Source organism: Atractosteus spatula, chromosome 8 (genome assembly GCF_055471065.1).
Source record: "Atractosteus spatula isolate fAtrSpa1 chromosome 8, fAtrSpa1.hap1, whole genome shotgun sequence".
Classification (NCBI taxonomy): Eukaryota; Metazoa; Chordata; class Actinopteri; order Semionotiformes; family Lepisosteidae; genus Atractosteus; species Atractosteus spatula.
This window is the reverse complement of record NC_142713.1, coordinates 1001414-1016976: the sequence shown is the minus strand read 5'-3', so window position 1 is coordinate 1016976 and position 15563 is coordinate 1001414.

Below are 15563 nucleotides of genomic sequence, written 5' to 3'. Positions count from 1 at the left end.
CTAAACTCAGAAATCTAGTCCCAGAGTTCCCACACCTGCCAGAACCACAACGGGTCCCAATCCTACTGGGAGAGGGAGGAGGGAACTCAGTTGATCTGGCAGCCCAGCCCTGATCTGGCAGTATGTGATCTCCTGTCACAGCCTGAGGAACAGTGAGTCTGTCTCCCAATAATGCTCCAGCCGCCTACAGTATATGTGAATATTTTATGATATGTCTTTGTTGTAAATGTCTGTAATATGTCTGTAGATTTTATTTTACTTTTATTTTTTGTTTTGTTTAACGTAAATATCATTACTTTTATTTGCTTTGGCAACACTGATTGTACCCATCGGTCATGCTAATAAAGCACCTGGAATTGAATTGAACTGAGAGAGACAGGAGAGAGAGGAGAGAGGAGACAGGAGAGAGAGAGGAGAGGAGGGGGGAGACGGGAGGTACGGAGAGAGAGACAGGAGAGAGAATTGAATTGACAGGAGAGAGGAGGGGGGAGATACAGAGAGAGAGACAGGCAGTGAAGTGTGGGGTCCCCTCACAGACCAGGAGTACACCCAATGGGACAAACACCCCACAGAAACTCTGCACATGGAGATCTGTAGAAACATCCTCCGTGTGCAGAGAAAGACACCTAACAGGGGGTGCAGGGCCGGATTAGGCTTTGGCGACACTGATTGTCCCCATCGGTCATGCTAATAAAGCACCTGGAATTGAATTGAGAGACTTTCACCCTGGAGCGGCTGGTCCGTCTCTCTTTTCGCAGAGCTGCTGAGCCAGTTCATTCAAGTTCTTGGGCTGTGGAGGTCCGTTATGGGTTATTCCTCACTGCTTTGTAATTCACGCATGTATGCGTTTATTATTTATAATGATGGAAATGCATCCACATATAGTTTCGATTTTTTTTTAAAATTTGAATGATCCTCATCCTTTCCGAGCGACTTAGGGTTGTATTTGTAACGTAACGTCCTCCACGCTCGCCTTATTAAGAGTATAAATGCGGGGTCGCCGCTCGTCCGCGGTTGTTATATCAAGGTTTCCTGTCTGAGACGGGGGCAGATGCTGTGACGCTCGGTCCGATACAAAGCCATCGGCCCGTCGAAGCAGGTTCTCATTCTCAGTGCCTCGCAGGAACTCGTCCAAGATGTTCTTGGTTTTTTCCATCGCTAAAAACCAGCACGACACTCGGAGCTAAGAGTCGACGGCTGTAATTCTTTGATTCAGTTTCAAAGTTAAAAGTTGTCATGTGGATTGTGAAGATCTGTATTGAGCCGAAGGCTAGACGAGCTGTCTCTATGACCTGATTCAAGAATGCTGTCCTCCTGCACCTCGCCAGCCCTGCTGTCGGAGGAGCACTGACCGCAGGTCTCCGGTGCTCAATTGCGATTCGTCACGAGCAACGTAATTGTGATCGAACAGCTGTTACTGAACCGGTCAATTGATGATGAACAGGCGCAGGTGGGACTGATATTATATCGGACGGCGCCGTCATTTAAAAACCATAAATTAAAGCCCTAAATTTAACACTCTCTCCTGTGTGATCAGTGTCCAGCTGTAGATTAAACACTCTCTCCTGTGTGATCAGTGTCCAGCTGTAGATTAAACACTCTCTACTGTGTGATCAGTGTCCAGTACAGTAGAGGAGTCCGGCTGTAGATTAAACACTCTCTCCTGTGTGATCAGTGTCCAGCTGTAGATTAAACACTCTCTCCTGTGTGATCAGTGTCCAGTACAGTAGAGGAGTCCGGCTGTAGATTAAACACTCTCTCCTATGTGATCAGTGTCCAGCTGTAGATTAAACACTCTCTCCTGTGTGATCAGTGTCCAGCTGTAGATTAAACACTCTCTCCTGTGTGATCAGTGTCCAGTACAGTAGAGGAGTCCGGCTGTAGATTAAACACTCTCTCCTGTGTGATCAGTGTCCAGCTGTAGATTAAACACTCTCTCCTGTGTGATCAGTGTCCAGTACAGTAGAGGAGTCCGGCTGTAGATTAAACACTCTCTCCTGTGTGATCAGTGTCCAGCTGTAGATTAAACACTCTCTCCTGTGTGATCAGTGTCCAGTACAGTAGAGGAGTCCAGCTGTAGATTAAACACTCTCTCCTGTGTGATCAGTGTCCAGTACAGTAGAGGAGTCCGGCTGTAGATTAAACACTCTCTCCTGTATGATCAGTGTCCAGCTGTAGATTAAACACTCTCTCCTGTGTGATCAGTGTCCAGCTGTAGCTTAAACACTCTCTCCTGTGTGATCAGTGTCCAGCTGTAGATTAAACACTCTCTCCTGTGTGATCAGTGTCCAGTACAGTAGAGGAGTCCGGCTGTAGATTAAACACTCTCTCCTGTGTGATCAGTGTCCAGCTGTAGATTAAACACTCTCTCCTGTGTGATCAGTGTCCAGTACAGTAGAGGAGTCCGGCTGTAGATTAAACACTCTCTCCTGTGTGATCAGTGTCCAGCTGTAGATTAAACACTCTCTCCTGTGTGATCAGTGTCCAGTACAGTAGAGGAGTCCGGCTGTAGATTAAACACTCTCTCCTGTGTGATCAGTGTCCAGCTGTAGATTAAACACTCTCTCCTGTGTGATCAGTGTCCAGCTGTAGATTAAACACTCTCTCCTGTGTGATCAGTGTCCAGTACAGTAGAGGAGTCCAGCTGTAGATTAAACACTCTCTCCTGTGTGATCAGTGTCCAGCTGTAGATTAAACACTCTCTCCTGTGGGATCAGTGTCCAGCTGTAGATTAAACACTCTCTCCTGTGTGATCAGTGTCCAGTACAGTAGAGGAGTCCAGCTGTAGATTAAACACTCTCTCCTGTGTGATCAGTGTCCAGTACAGTAGAGGAGTCCGGCTGTAGATTAAACACTCTCTCCTGTGTGATCAGTGTCCAGCTGTAGATTAAACACTCTCTCCTGTGTGATCAGTGTCCAGCTGTAGCTTAAACACTCTCTCCTGTGTGATCAGTGTCCAGCTGTAGATTAAACACTCTCTCCTGTGTGATCAGTGTCCAGTACAGTAGAGGAGTCCGGCTGTAGATTAAACACTCTCTCCTGTGTGATCAGTGTCCAGCTGTAGATTAAACACTCTCTCCTGTGTGATCAGTGTCCAGTACAGTAGAGGAGTCCGGCTGTAGATTAAACACTCTCTCCTGTGTGATCAGTGTCCAGTACAGTGGAGGAGTCCGGCTGTAGATTAAACACTCTCTCCTGTGTGATCAGTGTCCAGCTGTAGATTAAACACTCTCTCCTGTGTGATCAGTGTCCAGTACAGTAGAGGAGTCCAGCTGTAGATTAAACACTCTCTCCTGTGTGATCAGTGTCCAGTACAGTAGAGGAGTCCGGCTGTAGATTAAACACTCTCTCCTGTGGGATCAGTGTCCAGCTGTAGATTAAACACTCTCTCCTGTGTGATCAGTGTCCAGTACAGTAGAGGAGTCCAGCTGTAGATTAAACACTCTCTCCTGTGTGATCAGTGTCCAGCTGTAGATTAAACACTCTCTCCTGTGTGATCAGTGTCCAGCTGTAGATTAAACACTCTCTCCTGTGTGATCAGTGTCCAGTACAGTAGAGGAGTCCAGCTGTAGATTAAACACTCTCTCCTGTGTGATCAGTGTCCAGCTGTAGATTAAACACTCTCTCCTGTGTGATCAGTGTCCAGTACAGTAGAGGAGTCCGGCTGTAGATTAAACACTCTCTCCTGTGTGATCAGTGTCCAGCTGTAGATTAAACACTCTCTCCTGTGTGATCAATGTCCAGCTGTAGATTAAACACTCTCTCCTGTGTGATCAGTGTCCAGTACAGTAGAGGAGTCCGGCTGTAGATTAAACACTCTCTCCTGTGTGATCAGTGTCCAGCTGTAGATTAAACACTCTCTCCTGTGTGATCAATGTCCAGCTGTAGATTAAACACTCTCTCCTGTGTGATCAGTGTCCAGTACAGTAGAGGAGTCCGGCTGTAGATTAAACACTCTCTCCTGTGTGATCAGTGTCCAGCTGTAGATTAAACACTCTCTCCTGTGTGATCAGTGTCCAGTACAGTAGAGGAGTCCGGCTGTAGATTAAACACTCTCTGCTGTGTGATCAGTGTCCAGCTGTAGATTAAACACTCTCTCCTGTGTGATCAGTGTCCAGTACAGGAGAGGAGTCCGGCTGTAGATTAAACACTCTCTCCTATGTGATCAGTGTCCAGCTGTAGATTAAACACTCTCTCCTGTGTGATCAGTGTCCAGTACAGTAGAGGAGTCCGGCTGTAGATTAAACACTCTCTCCTGTGTGATCAGTGTCCAGTACAGTAGAGGAGTCCGGCTGTAGATTAAACACTCTCTCCTGTGTGATCAGTGTCCAGCTGTAGATTAAACACTCTCTCCTGTGTGATCAGTGTCCAGTACAGTAGAGGAGTCCGGCTGTAGATTAAACACTCTCTCCTGTGTGATCAGTGTCCAGCTGTAGATTAAACACTCTCTCCTGTGTGTGCAGTGTCCAGCTGTAGATTAAACACTCTCTCCTGTGTGATCAATGTCCAGCTGTAGATTAAACACTCTCTCCTGTGTGATCAGTGTCCAGTACAGTAGAGGAGTCCGGCTGTAGATTAAACACTCTCTCCTGTGTGATCAGTGTCCAGCTGTAGATTAAACACTCTCTCCTGTGTGATCAGTGTCCAGTACAGGAGAGGAGTCCGGCTGTAGATTAAACACTCTCTCCTATGTGATCAGTGTCCAGCTGTAGATTAAACACTCTCTCCTGTGTGATCAGTGTCCAGTACAGTAGAGGAGTCCGGCTGTAGATTAAACACTCTCTCCTGTGTGATCAGTGTCCAGTACAGTAGAGGAGTCCGGCTGTAGATTAAACACTCTCTCCTGTGTGATCAGTGTCCAGCTGTAGATTAAACACTCTCTCCTGTGTGATCAGTGTCCAGCTGTAGATTAAACACTCTCTCCTGTGTGATCAGTGTCCAGCTGTAGATTAAACACTCTCTCCTGTGTGATCAGTGTCCAGCTGTAGATTAAACACTCTCTCCTGTGTGATCAGTGTCCAGTACAGTAGAGGAGTCCAGCTGTAGATTAAACACTCTCTCCTGTGTGATCAGTGTCCAGCTGTAGATTAAACACTCTCTCCTGTGTGATCAGTGTCCAGCTGTAGATTAAACACTCTCTCCTGTGTGATCAGTGTCCAGCTGTAGATTAAACACTCTCTCCTGTGTGATCAGTGTCCAGTACAGGAGAGGAGTCCGGCTGTAGATTAAACACTCTCTCCTGTGTGATCAGTGTCCAGTACAGTAGAGGAGTCCGGCTGTAGATTAAACACTCTCTCCTGTGTGATCAGTGTCCAGCTGTAGATTAAACACTCTCTCCTGTGTGATCAGTGTCCAGTACAGTAGAGGAGTCCGGCTGTAGATTAAACACTCTCTCCTGTGTGATCAGTGTCCAGCTGTAGATTAAACACTCTCTCCTGTGTGATCAGTGTCCAGTACAGTAGAGGAGTCCGGCTGCAGATTAAACACTCTCTCCTGTGTGATCAGTGTCCAGTACAGGAGAGGAGTCCAGCTGCAGATTAAACACTCTCTCCTGTGTGATCAGTGTCCAGTACAGTGGAGGAGTCCGGCTGTAGATTAAACACTCTCTCCTGTGTGATCAGTGTCCAGCTGTAGATTAAACACTCTCTCCTGTGTGATCAGTGTCCAGCTGTAGATTAAACACTCTCTCCTGTGTGATCAGTGTCCAGTACAGGAGAGGAGTCCGGCTGTAGATTAAACACTCTCTCCTGTGTGATCAGTGTTCAGCTGTAGATTAAACACTCTCTCCTGTGTGATCAGTGTCAAGCTGTAGATTAAACACTCTCTACTGTGTGATCAGTGTCCAGCTGTAGATTAAACACTCTCTCCTGTGTGATCAGTGTCCAGCTGTAGATTAAACACTCTCTCCTGTGTGATCAGTGTCCAGCTGTAGATTAAACACTCTCTCCTGTGTGATCAGTGTCCAGCTGTAGATTAAACACTCTCTCCTGTGTGATCAGTGTCCAGTACTGACCTGACATCAACCTTGCTCAGGTTCTGGCTGAAGCATCACTGTAATCCCTGTACGGAAGAGTCTGCTGCCACTCTTATTCCTTCACTCCGCTGGCACTTGTTCCACGTTGGCGATTCGAGCCCCTGGCGGGAGCTACCCATGGAGACGGCCAGACAGTCCTGCTCGTTAACAGCCCCCGGGGAGGAACAGGCCGTAGTTGCCATGTTTGTCCACAAGGTGGAAGCGTGGCGCCATTAATCCATCTTCCACCGACTAGACCGTGCAGGCGGCAAGCCATCTGAAGCTCGGGGCTGGAACTCAGCTCGGTCTTGACAAATACCTTAATTGTAAAACCCTGTGGCTCCGTATGGGGAAGAGGAGCCTGCTGAGAAGAGCATGAGCATTTCTGAGCTGTTTTATCTGTAGTTTAAATTGGACTGAAACGCAGATCAGGGTAAGAGCACAGTAGAGCCCAGTGAGATCAGGGTAAAAGCACAGTACAGGGCAGTAGAGTCCAGTGAGATCAGGGTAAAAGCACAGTACAGGGCAGTAGAGTCCAGTGAGATCAGGGTAAAAGCACAGTACAGGGCAGTAAAGCCCAGTGAGATCAGGGTAAAAGCACAGTACAGGGCAGTAAAGCCCAGTGAGATCAGGGTAAAAGCACAGTACAGCGCAGTAGAGCCCAGTGAGATCAGGGTAAAAGCACAGTCTAAAGGCCTGTGGTCATTGAGCCTGTCCTCTCTGGGCAGCCTGGTCTGTCTGTGTCCAGTGTCTATAGCCAGGCTGTGGTCACTGAGCCTGTCCTCACTGGTCAGTGTCCAGTGTCCGTGTCTGTGTCCATTGTCTATAGCCAGGCTGTGGCCACTGAGCCTGTCCTCACTGGTCAGTGTCCAGTGTCCATGTCTGTGTCCAGTATCTATGGCCAGGCTGTGGTCACTGAGCCTGTCCTCACTGGTCAGTGTCCAGTGTCCAGTGTCTATGGCCAGGCTGTGGTCACTGACCCAGGTCTGCCAGTCCCACAGCTCCACCTCTCTGTCTGCTTCCTTGGGGGTGAATATTACCCCCCCCCCCCAGGTGATGCAACCCGATCGGGGCGTCACTGTCAGAGCGGCCAGGCGGTCTTTGATACGGGATACTGCATTGTGCCTGGAGAGAGGGGGGGCCGCCAGACACAGACAGCAGGGGGGCCGCGAGCTCGTGACACAGCCCCCTCCTGCCCCGCGCTGCTCCTCGGCCCAGCCTGTCACTGCCCGAGCCCCAGGGGTCCGAGATCAAGGACTCGGACCTCAGGACCTACATCGGAAATTCTTCCTGCAGTAAACTGCAGCGAAGGCACAGAGCTGGCAGTCGGGAACCTTCAGCTTTTACCACGGTACAGGGACACCCAGGCACTCCGAGACAGGCAGACTCGCACGGTTCAGCTCTGGCCACGGCTCCCGTCTGCTTCTCATTAACGGATCTGCTCCTGGTTCCCATAATTAAGACATTCCTGAACTCTGAACGTCACCCCCATCCCCCAGACAGCCTCTGAGCTCTGCTTGTCCTGTATCGGCTCTCTCTGTGTCTCCCGTCCAGCTGTGTGTGTTTATTACTGAGGGGTTCTCTATAGCCTCCTCTCTCTCTCTCTCTCTCTGTGTCTCCCGTCCAGCTGTGTGTGTTTATTACTGAGGGGTTCTCTATAGCCTCCTCTCTCTCTCTCTGTGTCTCCCGTCCAGCTGTGTGTGTTTATTACTGAGAGATTATCTGTGATCTCCTCTCTCTCTCTGTGTCTCCTGTCCTGCTGTGTGTTTATTACTGAGGGGTTCCCTATAGCCTCCTCCCTCTCTCTGTGTCTCCCATCCAGCTGTGTGTGTTTATTACTAAGGGGTTCTCAGACAGACAGGGATATACAAGCAGACAGACAGGCAAGACGACGGACAGACGGACAGACGGACAGACTAACAGGCAGACAGACAGACTAACAGGCAGAGACAGACAGACAGGCACAGATATACAGACAGACATGCAGAGAGACAGACACAGAGAGAAAGAGAGATAGAGAGATACACAAACAGGCAAATGAACAGAGATAGACAGACAAGCAGACAGGAAGGGGTATTGACAGACAGCTAGACCACCAGGGTTAAAACGACCTTATTTCCCTTTAATTCAATCATCAGCAGCATTCTCTCTCCCACCTCCTCCCCCACCACAACATGTAACAGCAGCAACCAAAACACCAGACTTTTTAATACACCAGTTACCCCCCAGTACACACCTGACCAGCGTGACGTGACTGAACGCGTCCAGGATTTCGGGCTCCTCTGGGCTCCCAACCGTGTGACTCTTCCCAGAAGTCTCTGTTCCTCTGCCTCCCCTCCCCCAGACCTCCTCATCTCCCCTCTCTCCGTCTCCTGCTGCCCTCTCTGTCCAGCTTCAACACCATGTGGTTCCATTTAAACTCGTTCCGCTCGGCACAGACTCACTGATCACCACACACAGAGCACACACACTGACACACAGAGCACACACACTGACACACACAGCACACACACTGACACACAGAGCACACACTGACACACAGCGCACACACACTGACACACACAGCACACACTGACACACACAGCACACACTGACACACAGCGCACACACACTGACACACAGCGCACACACTGACACACAGAGCACACAGTACTGCTGCTGACAGGCACACACTCTGACACAGAGCACACACACTGAAACACGCAGCACACACTGACACAAAGAGTACTCACCATAACACACAGAGCACACACTGACACAGAGCACACACACTGACAGACAGAGAACACACTCTGACACACAGAGCTCACAATAACACACAGAGCACACTCACACCGACACACGGAGTACTCTCACTGATTGACACACACGAGTACTCACACTGACGCAGTTTATTCAAACACACAGCCTGCCCGCAGTGACACATACTGCCCGAGACTGCACTCTCTCCCTCTCTCACAGCTGCTGGTCGATACTGCAGGAACTGGAGTCCCACACCTGCCCCAGCAGCCTATTGGGGGAGGAAACTCACTACAGAAAATTATTATTAGGATTCCTAGTGGCAGCATTATTAGTAGTACAGTAGTAGTAGCAGAAAGGGAGATAACAGATCAGCAGGTGGTTAACAGCTGTTTCTGTGATTTTGCTGAAGGCAGACTTTTATCTCAGACTTAATGATTTTCACAGGCAGAGAGAGTGAAACACGGCGCACTGGAGTACACACGCACAGCACACAGTACCACTCCAGCACTCAGAGCATGAGAGTTCGGACACTGTCAGGACAGAACAGACACAGACACTGCTGGTCACTCCAGGACAAGACACATGCAGGTGCTATCAGTTTGTAGCAGTAGCCAGTATTGTAACAGACTGTTCTACTGCACTGTAACTGTAGCTCCTATTGTAACAGGACTGTTCTACTGTACTGGGACTGTAGCTCCTATTGTAACAGACTGTCCTACTGCACTGAGACTGTAGCTCCTATTGTAACAGGACTGTTCTACTGCACTGGGACTGTAGCTCCTATTGTAACAGGACTGTTCTACCGGACTGGGACTGTAGCTCCTATTGTCACAGACTGTTCTACCGGACTGGGACTGTAGCTCCTATTGTAACAGGACTGTTATACTGCACTGGGACTGTAGCTCCTATTGTAACAGACTGTTCTACTGGACTGGGACTGTAGCTCCTATTGTAACAGGACTGTTCTACTGCACTGGGACAGCTCCTATTGTAACAGACTGTTGTACTGTACTGGGACTGTAGCTCCTATTGTAACAGACTGTTCTACAGCTGCTGGGGAGACAGCAGAGGCTCATGACAGACAGTGGAGTGGACACCAGTCACATGACGGGTCAGCCCCTTACCCCCTCCTTCATTGCCGTTCCTCTCCCGCCCTCCTCCTCTCCCTCAGCCTCCCCCTCTTCCTTCCTGTGGGCTCGGTGTCTTGGCCTCTCCTCCCTCTCTGGTGCCTCTGGGCTGAAATAGCTCTTCATCGGCGGGCAGGTTCGGGCACAGGGAGGAGAGAGAGGGGCAGAGGGGAGCTGCGGTCGAGCACAGACACAGATCGCTCCAGTCCAGTGGGCTCACAGACCAGACCTTCCTCTCCGTACGGGAGATCAGACCAGATCCCCTCCTCACGGAAGATCAGAACATGAGAGATCAGACTAGATCCCGTCCGCACTGGAGATCAGAACACGAGAGATCAGACCAGATCCCCTCCGCACTGGAGATCAGAACACGAGAGATCAGACCAGATCCCCTCCGCACTGGAGATCAGAACACGAGAGATCAGACCAGATCCCCTCCGCACTGGAGATCAGAACATGACAGATCAGACCAGATCCCCTCCTCACTGGAGATCAGAACATGAGAGATCAGACCAGACCCCCTCTTCACTGGAGATCAGAACATGAGAGATCAGACCAGATCCCCTCCGTACTGGAGATCCGAACATGAGAGATCAGACCAGATCCCCTCCTCATTGGAGAACAGAAAATGAGGAGAAACTCACAGACTGGATCTCCTCCATACAGTATCGACATCTATATTTGAATCTGCTTTAGCATCTGTATTTATACCTATACAATTATCAATATTTGGATTTGTATCTACATCTGTATCTAGCTATCTTTGTGTCACCTTTATCTGTATCTACATCTGTATGTGCATCTAAATCTGTGACCATATCTCCATCTGCTTCTGTATCTCCATCTACATCTCTATGCACATCTGCATCCACACTCATCTGTACCTGAATCTACATTCGTATCCACAGATACATCTTTATCTACATCTGGACCTCTATCTACCCGATCTGTAACAGAGGGAGAGAGGCAGGAGGACTCTGAGGCAGGCTCTAACAGGGGGAGAGAGGCAGGAGGACTCTGAGGCAGGCTCTAACAGGGGGAGAGAGGCAGGAGGACTCTGAGGCAGGCTCTAACAGAGGGAGAGAGGCAGGAGGACTCTGAGGCAGGCTCTAACAGAGGGAGAGAGGCAGGAGGACTCTGAGGCAGGCTCTAACAGGGGGAGAGAGGCAGGAGGACTCTGAGGCAGGCTCTAACAGAGGGAGAGAGGCAGGAGGACTCTGAGGCAGGCTCTAACAGAGGGAGAGAGGCAGGAGGACTCTGAGGCAGGCTCTAACAGAGGGAGAGAGGCAGGAGGACTCTGAGGCAGGCTCTAACAGGGGGAGAGAGGCAGGAGGACTCTGAGGCAGGCTCTAACAGGGGGAGAGAGGCAGGAGGACTCTGAGGCAGGCTCTAACAGGGGGAGAGAGGCAGGAGGACTCTGAGGCAGGCTCTAACAGAGGGAGAGAGGCAGGAGGACTCTGAGGCAGGCTCTAACAGAGGGAGAGAGGCAGGAGGACTCTGAGGCAGGCTCTAACAGGGGGAGAGAGGCAGGAGGACTCTGAGGCAGGCTCTAACAGAGGGAGAGAGGCAGGAGGACTCTGAGGCAGGCTCTAACAGAGGGAGAGAGGCAGGAGGACTCTGAGGCAGGCTCTAACAGAGGGAGAGAGGCAGGAGGACTCTGAGGCAGGCTCTAACAGGGGGAGAGAGGCAGGAGGACTCTGAGGCAGGCTCTAACAGGGGGAGAGAGGCAGGAGGACTCTGAGGCAGGCTCTAACAGGGGGAGAGAGGCAGGAGGACTCTGAGGCAGGCTCTAACAGGGGGGAGAGAGGCAGGAGGACTCTGAGGCAGGCTCTAACAGAGGGAGAGAGGCAGGAGGACTCTGAGGCAGGCTCTAACAGAGGGAGAGAGGCAGGAGGACTCTGAGGCAGGCTCTAACAGGGGGAGAGAGGCAGGAGGACTCTGAGGCAGGCTCTAACAGAGGGAGAGAGGCAGGAGGACTCTGAGGCAGGCTCTAACAGAGGGAGAGAGGCAGGAGGACTCTGAGGCAGGCTCTAACAGGGGGAGAGAGGCAGGAGGTCTCTGAGGCAGGCTCTAACAGAGGGAGAGAGGCAGGAGGACTCTGAGGCAGGCTCTAACAGAGGGAGAGAGGCAGGAGGACTCTGAGGCAGGCTCTAACAGAGGGAGAGAGGCAGGAGGACTAGCCGCTTATCAAGACAATACCGACGAGCCCGAGCTCAAGGAGGCCGGCCCCCCGGACTGGCACACGGCTGCACGGGGGTCCCCCATCCTCTCCTCTCCCCTGCGCCCCCTCGCAGTCGCCCTGGGCTCTGTGGGAACAGGAGACTCCCCTCTGTTGTGCCCTCTGTGTGCTGGGGCTTTTCATCTCGCTTCTGAGGCTCGCAGGAAAGACGAATACACGAGGAGAAGCTCTTAGTGAAACCGAATCCTGTCCAGAGGCGTCCTGGCGCTCTGAGCGCTCTGATCGCTGCTGGGGGTGGACACTGCGGACACTGCGGACACTGTAGGTCCTGTGGCAGACACTGTAGGTCCTGTGGCAGACACTGCAGACACTGTGGACACTGCAGACACTGCGGACACTGTGGCAGACACTGTGGACACTGGAGACACTGTCTTGTAGATAGTGTAGACACTGCGGACACTGCAGACACTGCGGACACTGTGGACACTGTAGGTCCTGTGGCAGACACTGCAGACACTGCGGACACTGTGGCAGACACTGTGGACACTGCAGACACTGCGGACACTGTGGCAGACACTGTGGACAATGGAGACACTGTCTTGTAGATAGTGTAGACACTGCAGACACTGCGGACACTGTGGACACTGGAGACACTGTCTTGTAGATAGTGTAGACACTGTGGATACTGGAGACACTGCACTATAGACACTGGAAACACTGGAGACACTGGAGACAGATGCTGTTGATACTGGAGACACTGGAGACAGATAATGTAGACACTGGAGACACTGTACTATAGATACTGTTGACACTGGAGACACTGTACTATAGATACCTGTACTGTAGACACTGTAGATACTGTACTATAGACACTGGAGATACAATAGATACTATAGACAGTCACTGGAGACACTGGAGATGGACTGTCCTCATCCTGTCTCCTGTGCTCCTTTCTCTCTCCTCCTCCTCCTGCTCCTCTCCCAGCCTGTCTACTGTGCTCCTGTGCTCCTCTCTCTCTCCTCCTCCTGTTCCGCACTCACACCCCTCAGCCCCCTGCTCCTCTCCCAGCCTGTGTCTCCTGTGCTCCTCTCTCTCTCTCCTCCTGCTCCTCTCCCAGCCTGTGTCTCCTGTGCTCCTCTCTCTCCTCCTCCTGCTCCTCTCCCAGCCTGTGTCTCCTGTGCTCCTCTCTCTCTCTCCTCCTCCTGCTCCGCACTCACACCCCTCGGCCCCCTGCTCCTCTCCCAGCCTGTGTCTCCTGTGCTCCTCTCTCTCTCCTCCTCCTCCTGCTCCGCACTCACACCCCTCGGCCCCCTGCTCCTCTCCCAGCCTGTGTCTCCTGTGCTCCTCTCTCTCTCTCTCCTCCTCCTGCTCCGCACTCACACCCCTCGGCCCCCTGCTCCTCTCCCAGCCTGTGTCTCCTGTGCTCCTCTCTCTCTCTCTCCTCCTCCTGCTCCGCACTCACACCCCTCGGCCCCCTGCTCCTCTCCCAGCCTGTGTCTCCTGTGCTCCTCTCTCTCTCTCTCCTCCTCCTCCTGCTCCGCACTCACACCCCTCGGCCCCCTGCTCCTCTCCCAGCCTGTGTCTCCTGTGCTCCTCTCTCTCTCTCTCCTCCTCCTGCTCCGCACTCACACCCCTCGGCCCCCTGCTCCTCTCCCAGCCTGTGTCTCCTGTGCTCCTCTCTCTCTCTCTCCTCCTCCTGCTCCTCTCCCAGCCTGTGTCTCCTGTGCTCCTCTCTCTCCTCCTCCTGCTCCGCACTCACACCCCTCGGCCCCCTGCTCCTCTCCCAGCCTGTGTCTCCTGTGCTCCTCTCTCTCTCTCTCTCCTCCTCCTGCTCCGCACTCACACCCCTCGGCCCCCTGCTCCTCTCCCAGCCTGTGTCTCCTGTGCTCCTCTCTCTCTCTCTCCTCCTCCTGCTCCGCACTCACACCCCTCTGCCCCCTGCTCCTCTCCCAGCCTGTGTCTCCTGTGCTCCTCTCTCTCTCTCTCCTCCTCCTGCTCCGCACTCACACCCCTCGGCCCCCTGCTCCTCTCCCAGCCTGTGTCTCCTGTGCTCCTCTCTCTCTCTCTCCTCCTCCTGCTCCGCACTCACACCGCTCGGCCCCCTGCTCCTCTCCCAGCCTGTGTCTCCTGTGCTCCTCTCTCTCTCTCTCCTCCTCCTGCTCCTCTCCCAGCCTGTGTCTCCTGTGCTCCTCTCTCTCCTCCTCCTGCTCCGCACTCACACCCCTCGGCCCCCTGCTCCTCTCCCAGCCTGTGTCTCCTGTGCTCCTCTCTCTCTCTCTCTCCTCCTCCTGCTCCGCACTCACACCCCTCGGCCCCCTGCTCCTCTCCCAGCCTGTGTCTCCTGTGCTCCTCTCTCTCTCCTCCTCCTCCTGCTCCGCACTCACACCCCTCGGCCCCCTGCTCCTCTCCCAGCCTGTGTCTCCTGTGCTCCTCTCTCTCTCTCTCTCCTCCTCCTGCTCCGCACTCACACCCCTCGGCCCCCTGCTCCTCTCCCAGCCTGTGTCTCCTGTGCTCCTCTCTCTCTCTCTCCTCCTCCTGCTCCGCACTCACACCCCTCGGCCCCCTGCTCCTCTCCCAGCCTGTGTCTCCTGTGCTCCTCTCTCTCTCTCTCCTCCTCCTGCTCCGCACTCACACCCCTCGGCCCCCTGCTCCTCTCCCAGCCTGTGTCTCCTGTGCTCCTCTCTCTCTCTCTCCTCCTCCTGCTCCGCACTCACACCCCTCGGCCCCCTGCTCCTCTCCCAGCCTGTGTCTCCTGTGCTCCTCTCTCTCTCTCCTCCTCCTCCTGCTCCGCACTCACACCCCTCGGCCCCCTGCTCCTCTCCCAGCCTGTGTCTCCTGTGCTCCTCTCTCTCTCTCTCCTCCTCCTGCTCCGCACTCACACCCCTCGGCCCCCTGCTCCTCTCCCAGCCTGTGTCTCCTGTGCTCCTCTCTCTCTCTCTCCTCCTCCTGCTCCGCACTCACACCCCTCGGCCCCCTGCTCCTCTCCCAGCCTGTGTCTCCTGTGCTCCTCTCTCTCTCTCCTCCTCCTCCTGCTCCGCACTCACACCCCTCGGCCCCCTGCTCCTCTCCCAGCCTGTGTCTCCTGTGCTCCTCTCTCTCTCTCCTCCTCCTGCTCCGCACTCACACCCCTCGGCCCCCTGCTCCTCTCCCAGCCTGTGTCTCCTGTGCTCCTCTCTCTCTCTCTCTCCTCCTCCTGCTCCGCACTCACACCCCTCGGCCCCCTGCTCCTCTCCCAGCCTGTGTCTCCTGTGCTCCTCTCTCTCTCTCTCCTCCTCCTGCTCCGCACTCACACCCCTCGGCCCCCTGCTCCTCTCCCAGCCTGTGTCTCCTGTGCTCCTCTCTCTCTCCTCCTCCTCCTGCTCCGCACTCAAACCCCTCGGCCCCCTGCTCCTCTCCCAGCCTGTGTCTCCTGTGCTCCTCTCTCTCTCTCTCCTCCTCCTGCTCCGCACTCACACCCCTCGGCCCCCTGCTCCTCTCCCAGCCTGTGTCTCCTGTGCTCCTC